Consider the following 9,118-nt stretch of genomic DNA (forward strand, 5'->3'; position numbering starts at 1 on the left):
CTCAATGGTTTCAGCTTTGCCAGTGTATAATTATAATGTCACAGCCACAAAGAGGAGTCTGATGGCTAATATTACAATGCATCTCATTATCCTTTTTCCACTAATTATCTGCTTAGATTAGCTCATCTATTTGTCAAGCTAAACAATTCAGTTAACATGTTCATACATGCACTAAAGTGTACAAAATTGCATTGTGTTTCAGATTAAAATTGATAAATGCATTACATGACACTAAACAATAAATCAAAACAGTTTATAGTTACAGTAATGTTTCCTCTGATGCAATAGCTCTGATCCTTAAACTAATGTAGAACTAGTTGCTGTCAATCTCCCTCTTAAAATAAAAGAAAATACCAACACTGATAGTTCAATAAAAAAAATAAAAAATAAAAAATAATAATAATAAAACGTGATCTGTTATTATATTAATTAAATAATATAATATAACTGCGCTGTTTTTGCAGTCACTTGTACGTGGCAAATCTAGGGGCTTTGTGGTTGGATGCCACATTCTCATGAAATTTTTAAATGTTTTCCCTGAGAAGACATTTAGCCATGGTCTGGTGGGATTCAGAAAGACAGTGGATGCAAGACATATCAGAATATCTTAACCATGCATTCGACTGTACTTGTCTATTTTTACAATAACTGTTTCTATTTCCTCCTTATAATAAAAATACCATAAGGGCATTAAGGATAAATGTTGAGAGGGCATTTACGGGGAGATTTCAGCTCTGTCACAAATGCCCCACTGTACTGTTATGCTGGCGTGGAGACTGAGTCTCAAATACCCCACATCAGTAACACCTCAGACTACCGCAGATCAAACAAGTCCAAATATAATCTCTTCACTCATAGCTGACCTTTGCAATAAAATAGGATTGTGTGTACATGTGTGTATGTGTTGGAGTATGTGTTCAGTCTTAGCAGCTAGCCAGGTCTCTTGGTTATCTGAACTGGAAAATTCACCATGACATTGAGGGGATGTTTTCGAGGGGCCAGTCATCAACACATGAGATCTCAGCGGGACGACGGAAATAAATAAAAATACAAATATGAATTGTAGGTTCATGTTAGCCTAGCTACATAAAATAATATCAACATATACAAATTAAAAGTTTTAATAATGTATTCAAAATGTTGAAATCAACATAAGCCATGCAAAAATTTTAATTCTGTCATTGTTTGCACACCCTGGTTTCTAACCTGTATGGCAAAACAAAAGAAGATATTTTGAAGAATGCTGGTAACCAAACACGAGTAATAAGGGAAAGTCAATGGCTACCAGAAATAGTTTGGTGACCCCGGTCATCCCTGGTCTTTCTTGTAAAGGTTTTTCTGGTTAAGCTAGTTCCAGAGATCAGGGAAGGACACTAGCATACTAGCTTCTAAAACAAGCTAGTCACTTTTGCAGCTATAGGATTTGTTTTTGTGTTCAAATAACCAAATGAATCTAAATGAATCTAAAGTAACATTTGCGCCTCTTTATTGGTAGCTGGGTTAAAACCGAGCTAATTTACACCGTGGAACAGTATACACCCTAAAAACACACGGATGAGTACCCACACACACACAGCACGTCACATGTCACAGCCCTCCACTTACAGCATGACGTCATGCACTAGTCTCTAATTATCTCACATGTGAGCACCAAAAATACCATGGAATGTAGCTTGCATGCTTTCTATTCACACATACACACAGCCGCACTTTGTTTCGTCTGCAATATGTGATGAAATACACAGGAAAAAATAACACCCTTATCTCCTGCTACCGTTCACTTTACATTCCTTGCACTTGATAGCGTGGCTTTATCTCTGTCTGCTTAGCTTTAGCCACGTAGCATTCTAGACATGAACATTCCAGCATGAGGTAATTTTTCCAAAAGTAATGAATGGATTCAAGAGCTCTTCAACTCAGCTTTGATCTTGAGATAGTGGAACCTTTACTGAATCGTACACCGGCCAGTATAGCCTTCTTGGACGTAAACTGAGACCAAGTAGTTTCACACAGTCTACAGTAAACAATGGCATTTTAGAAATTCATTATTCACAGTTCGTGCATATGCAAGCGTACATTTTGTAAAGCATCTTTTGTACTTTCTCACACACACACACACAAATCAGCTTTCCCCTAAATTACAATGCAATTCAATTTATGTGACACATTATAACGAGGCTGAGTACAAAGAAAGCACTGTTCATTAAAAAAATAAAGTTTGAGCACTACCCCTGTCATCAGCTGAGTAATTTGGTGTCTTTTGTCTCATTCTTAGCCTTTGTTCCTCTCCTCCCCTTGTCTATCATGTTAAACTTTATTGGCTTTGCATTCAAGCAGAATTAAACTGTGCAGTATTGATCTTCCACTAGCTGTGCTGAAGCGCGTCATTACTCTTTCTCTCTTTCCCCTCATTTTTGCTCTATCAGAAAAAAAATACAAAACGTACCATGCAATATCTTAGCAGGTTATTTAGTAATATTTTCTGCCTCAGATTCAATCATTTTAAAAAGTAATTGCAATATGAATTTTTGAAAATACATTTGAAAATACATTCATAATAGGCTATGTATTAATTTTGTACCTTATTTGTTTAATGATTCCAAAGCGATTCATTCAATGGTTCATTTTGATCAACCCATGCAGGGATTGGTTTAAACATTACAAACATTAAGACGAAAATTATTGTCGACAAAATTAGCACTGCATTCAGACCAATTGAAAAAAAACAAATCCCTGTTCTGCGGGCAACATGTGGACGGACAATATGCTAATGTTTCATGTTGACCTCAACTGAAACTGTTTTTATTTTAAAAACGACCCATTGCAATGATTCAGAGTCGACTCTTTCTTTTCAGAGACAATACTTTATACACAGTGCACTTTCAGATTCAAAACCTTGCGAGATGTTTTCATTCAAGCTTTCACTGCATGAAAGGTAATAATAATAATAATAATAATAATAATAATAATAATAAAATCCAGGTATTAGTGAGAAAAAGCACAACTGGGTGAAATAAAGTTGCAGTTATAATACAAAGTTCAAAATTACAAATTATAATATTTTATTTATTTTCTGCTTCCATATAGTTGCCTGATATAACCGTTACCTGAGTTTCGTGGTTTCTTTAGTAAGCCAGGTGCTAAAAAAAGGAGTGTTAAAGTAAATGTTATGAGTCTGTCTTTTTGCGTGTGTGTTCTGACAGTGTTGATTGTACTGTGGCTGAATCATGACACAAACGTCTTGGGACCCTTTAGTCCGTCGCTAGCGTTACATAACTACCCTCTTAAACACTCTACAGGCCTCAGGGCCTCTGACCACACAAACACACACTCGCTAATCACTATTTATACCCATCTACTTCCACTGGTACTAGACACTCTGGTTTTGAAAGATTCCAGTCTGAATATGAATCGACAATAAATTCACTGCCTGATACTGAGAAAGTAAGAGAAAGACATTATGACAGGATGCAGTGGGAGAGAAATAACACACACACACAAGTGAGAAGACCGGAACAGAGGGTGAGACTCATGTTTAACATCTCCATCCCTTTCACAGCTGAGAGATGAGAGTGTTTGGGGGAAGGGGAATGATTTGCACTTTCACACATCAGTGCACACATGCACAAACACGTTTACCTTGCTGTCTAAATGAGGGCACACTATAGACTTCTTTTGTTTTATTACATAGTCATTTTTAGGCTAATCTTGCAGAAAGTAGAAATAAGAAAGAAAGAAATTTGTGTTTAAAAAAAAAATGTTGGTTTGACAAACTTTAGTTTATTTGTTTGATATATATATATATATATATATATATATATATATATATATATATATATATATATATATATATATATAAAGATACAGACACACATAAAATGACAGATAGATACAGTCAAATTATGATAAAACGATTTATAGACAGACAAGTAGATACAATGATAGAACGATAGATTGAATAATTGATTGATCGATTGGTTAATTGACTGACTTATTGATTGAATAATTGATTGAAAAATGGATAGAAGGAGAGCATTTTTTCTAAAGGAGTCACTAACTGTTTTCCAAACTTGATTAAATGTCTGCAAATTACCGTGAGTGTACTAGGCATTCAAACTTTTGATGTAGGTATTTTTGACCTCACACACATACATTCCCACACCCACCCACAAACCCCCACACACACACATTTCGGTTCGATCATTTTCGGGGTAATTCAAAGTACGTAGACACACACATCCTGTGTCTGTGATGAATGTAAAAATAAGCGGCTGGTCTGCCGTGCCAGGGTGTGGTTCGCACACTCACACTTAGCATACTTCACTCACAAGGCATCAAAGCCACCTCTGCAGAATAATAGAGCATAATAATAGAGCCGGCTCTCAGCGGCACTTAGCAATCAGCATCTCTCCCACACTTACGCCGGCTAGCACCTACACACTCAGACAGCGAGAGACACGCACACACTCACTCTGGGCATATGCGCACCGTTTAGAGCTGCAGGTCATTCACAGTGAACTGTACTTAGATTCATTTACTCAAGAAAAAAGCTTTTTCCCTGCTCTCTGCCGCTCTCTCATTAGCAGAACAGATGCTGCGGCACAATGGCATGAGGAGATGGAGCTGACAGTTGCATTGCTCTGCCACAATATGAATGTAAACACACCCACACACGAGCGCACAAAACAGGAAACGCAACATTGTGTCTGTTGTAGTGAAGCATTGTGTGAGTGTCTGCCTGATTTGCATGACTGTTAGAACATCTCATCTCTCTTAAAGCACAGATGGAGACGAAAGGTTTACTGTGATTTTGCCAAATAGGATGCATTCCCACATCAACATCCTTCTTGGTCCTGGAATAACATTCCTGACAGATTTTATATTTAGGTAAAGACAGTCTGCCTGGAAACAATTGCCTTTAAAAGATACAAGAAGTAATTGATGATAAATCTTTGGGAAACCCTCGCAGAAACCCTCGCGATGCATTTTAACAAAAGATCATATGAAATACGTGTTACTTTTTTATATACTGCTGTCCTGAGTAAGATATTTTACATACAAGGTTTTTACATACTGTATATAAAAAATATAAAAAAAAAGATTAAAATAACCTTATTCAAAAGTTTGGGGAACCCTTGGTTCTTAATACTGTATGTGGTTACCTAGATGATCTATGACTGTTTTTTTTTTATTTAAACAGTAAAACTAAGAACTGTTCTTCAGAAAAATGTGAAAAATCCTGCAAATTCTAAAGTTTTGTTCTTTGAGATCCATCTTTTCTACCTGAGGAATAACGAGGGACTCGAACACAACTATTAAAAAAGGTTTAAACATTCACAGAAGGAAACAAGGTGCATTAAGGTTTGCGTTTAAGAGCCATCTAAATCTTTGTTTGGCATGGTTAATGACTTTTTTTCAGTCTGATGAACAGGATTAGGGGGCTTCTGAGCAGCTGTACTGAACGGAATCTTGTTTCTTTTCTTTCCCTTCTTTGGTAACAGCTCTATGTATCTTCTGTCACATGACTAAAAGCATTATCCTATCACACTCATATTATCACCATCATAGCCAAAAAGGGATTGAGAACGGATATGTTTTTCACAGATGCAGAAGTCTGGCAGGACAAAAATGCAATTAATGAATCAAAGAATGCATTCCCACACATTCCTCAGCAAACAAAGTGGAATTTCCTGGGAGGGTCAACTACTGCGCAGCTTCCTTAAACTAATCAGAGAAAAAGAGCGTGTTTCATAGTATTTGTTACATCTCACCTTCCTGAAATGAGAAATATTACAGAAAAAAGTTAAACGCTTATTTCCTGTACTTGTAAAACGGATTAACTGTATAATGGTAACACACATATTTTATTTCTATAATACTTGATAGTTAAAAAAATCAAAAATTTAACACATTGGCTCAAAAGTTAAAGATTTTTCATAATTCTTGATTTTTTTTGTGCTGTCAAAATAAAATTCCAATATCTCTCTCTCTCTCTCTCTCTCTCTCTCTCTCTCTCTATATATATATATATATATATATATATATATATATATGTATGTGCATGTATGTGCACTGTATGTATTTGTGTTTATATAAATACACATACATACAGTATATATTATGAAAAATCATTTGTCAGCACAATTTTTTAAATATAATGTATTGAAAAATATATTGTTATTTTATTATAAAGTTCAACATTGAAATAAATAATTAGCATTTTCTTTCGTTTTATGATGCCTAAAGTAGACATGGACTTCTTATGGTCCATTAGAATTTATATATTAATACCTGATAATGATTAAATACAGCAACATTGCTTTTGAATATGTTATTTTACATTTTATTTAACTTTTTTTTATAACATTTTTATAAGGACTGATTAAACAAAACGCACACATTTTAATATTAACATTATATTATGTTTAACAAAATTAATTATATATGATTATAGTAATTAAATAGCAGCAACAATCTAGATAGCAATAACATATGAAAACTGTCAAAACTGTTTATTATTACAACATAATAATTATTATTGGGCACTTTTGCAACGCATAAACGCAAAGTAAGTAAAGTTAATCTCAACAGAACAGTGAGATAGACAAATATTCCAAGGCCTTTCTGTAAGACCACTTCAAACAAAGCCTTCAATGAAATGTGACTGGTGTTTCCTATACAGTTTAATGTTACTCTTGCTGTTTTGTGTTGTATTAGAGGCTGTGTTTCTGCTCTGCCCCAATCTGTGCTGAGCTATGCTGCTGATCTGGGTGTAGTATTGATGCCCTGCTGCCCCAGGGGGCACATTATGTGTGTGTGTGTGTGTGTGTGTGTGTGTGTGTGAGTGGGTGTGTGTTTGTGTGGCTGAGTCAGCGATTGGCTTACACTGCAGCTCCTGAAGTGAAAAAAGCACCATGAGCTATTGTTTTCACACACATACACACGTCATCACAAAGCATCGACTCCACCAATTATCCCACATATAAAGCTACGAGGGTTTATGGCCCATACTGCAACGTCTTCCTGACCTTCCACTGAAAAGACATTTTATCAGGTGATTGATGCTCTACTAACACATTTGCAGTTATTAGATATCGACGGTAGAGCTGCCTCGTCTACATGTCCGGTGTCTATTTCATTACCATTGCTTAACCAGTAGGACTTAAAGGAAATTGCCCGCCTCTATTAACCCGCAGCAATTCCTTTTTTTCAACACAACATCAACACTCTACACATCCGCAAACACGTACAATAAAGTAAGATGACCTCTAAACAACATTTGTCAGCCAATGAGAATGCAGGCTCGCTACCGCAGTGTAAGGAAAAGTATAAACGCACAGGTTTAGATAGATAGAGAGATTACCTTGTATAAAGTAGCAGTACAATCCAAATCCAGAAAGTTCGTATACTGTATATGTGATGTTCAGAAGCACTGTTAGGCATTCATTAGCTCTCTCTCTTTCTCAAACGCACTGTGTTTTCTCTGTAGCCGTTGTGGTTATTCCATATACATGAGAGGACTTTGACACGTGGATGTAAAGAAATGTCCTACTGTACGAAAAACGTTTCTTCGGAAGTAGATTCTGTCTTCAATGTGACAGTAATGTTCTCCCACAACAGCTCTCTCTGTCTTCCTCTCCACTGCTGACTCCAGTGCACAGCTGATTTCTGCAAGGTTTGCTCTCGCTCTCTCACAGTTTCCTTTCTCTCTTACTTAATTATCCATCAATTTTCTCGAAACCTCGGTTTTCTTCCTCTCTCCCTGGAGGAATATTTGTCACCCGCATCCCTCAGTCTGTAAAGGCCACAGTGCAGATCCGATACTGCACTGATAAATGGCAACAGATCAAATCTGGGAGACTTATGACTGCTGACAACAGGAAGACCACATTTTGGCTTCTCTTTTGATTTTCTACTCGCTTTCCTTTTTCTGAGGCATATAGAGAGGAGTAACCTCTATGCTAGGTTATTTACAATGCCAAACATTGTAAAACATTGTAAAAAATACAGTAAAACACTAATAATGTTAAAAATTGTTACATTTTAAAAGAATAGAATAGTTTTCTATGTTAATATATTTTAAAATGTAATTTATTAATGTAACGGAACAGCTGATTTTTCAATCACTACTCTCCTTCGATAAGTAGACGTTTTATGACATTTTTATTGCCCTTCTTATCACATTTAATCAGTTTAGTGCATCTTTGTTTAATAAAAGTATTTCTTTCTTTCTTTTATTTTTTTTCACACCAAACTTCTAAATGCCAGTGTATCATGTGTGTATATATGATTTCTATAAAATATATAGCAGCAAAAACTGTATTTAACATTTAAAATAAATAAAAATCCTGAGGACTACAATAAAAAAGCAGAGAGAAGACTGTTTTTTTATTGAATATTATTTCACAATATATCTATCTATCTATCTATCTATCTATATATATATATATATATATATATATATATATATATATATATATATATATATATATATATATATACATACATATAAATGCAGTCTTGTTGAGAATAAAAGACTTCTTTCAAAAACATTAGAAAATATTCATTATTGTTATCATTATCTTATAAATCTTAGAATTATTGACTAGTAGTTTATATTAAAAAAAGGAAAAAAGAAATTAAAAAAATCTTTAAAAAAGCATACCGCACAATCGTATACAGTACTTGGTACAGATGTACTAATGTATGTGTTGATGCAGTCTTGATGAATATACAGAGCAGCATACAGTATACAGAACTGGCCTCGGGTCATCAAGGGTCACATCTTTCTGTTCTGATCTCTGAAAGAATGCTTGGGAATAACACACTGAAAGAGATCGTTGACAGATTAAATGAAAAGAGGAGACAAAAGAGGAGTTCTCTCTAGAGGGATGAAGAGAAAGAAAGTGTATTATGTTATCACTTCAGTTATGCATGAACTGAACAGGCAGAGAGGGAGATTGGGAATTATTTAGGTACATACAATACAAATACAAATGTTTATTATACAGCGATGCTGTCAACATCTGAATCGAAATTGCTGTCATTCACAAGCAGAGAATGCATTCTCAATGAGCAATCTGTATCTCTTTTATTAATAATGATAATGTGAATAATA

Source organism: Puntigrus tetrazona, chromosome 1 (genome assembly GCF_018831695.1).
Source record: "Puntigrus tetrazona isolate hp1 chromosome 1, ASM1883169v1, whole genome shotgun sequence".
In the NCBI taxonomy this organism is placed as follows: domain Eukaryota; kingdom Metazoa; phylum Chordata; class Actinopteri; order Cypriniformes; family Cyprinidae; genus Puntigrus; species Puntigrus tetrazona.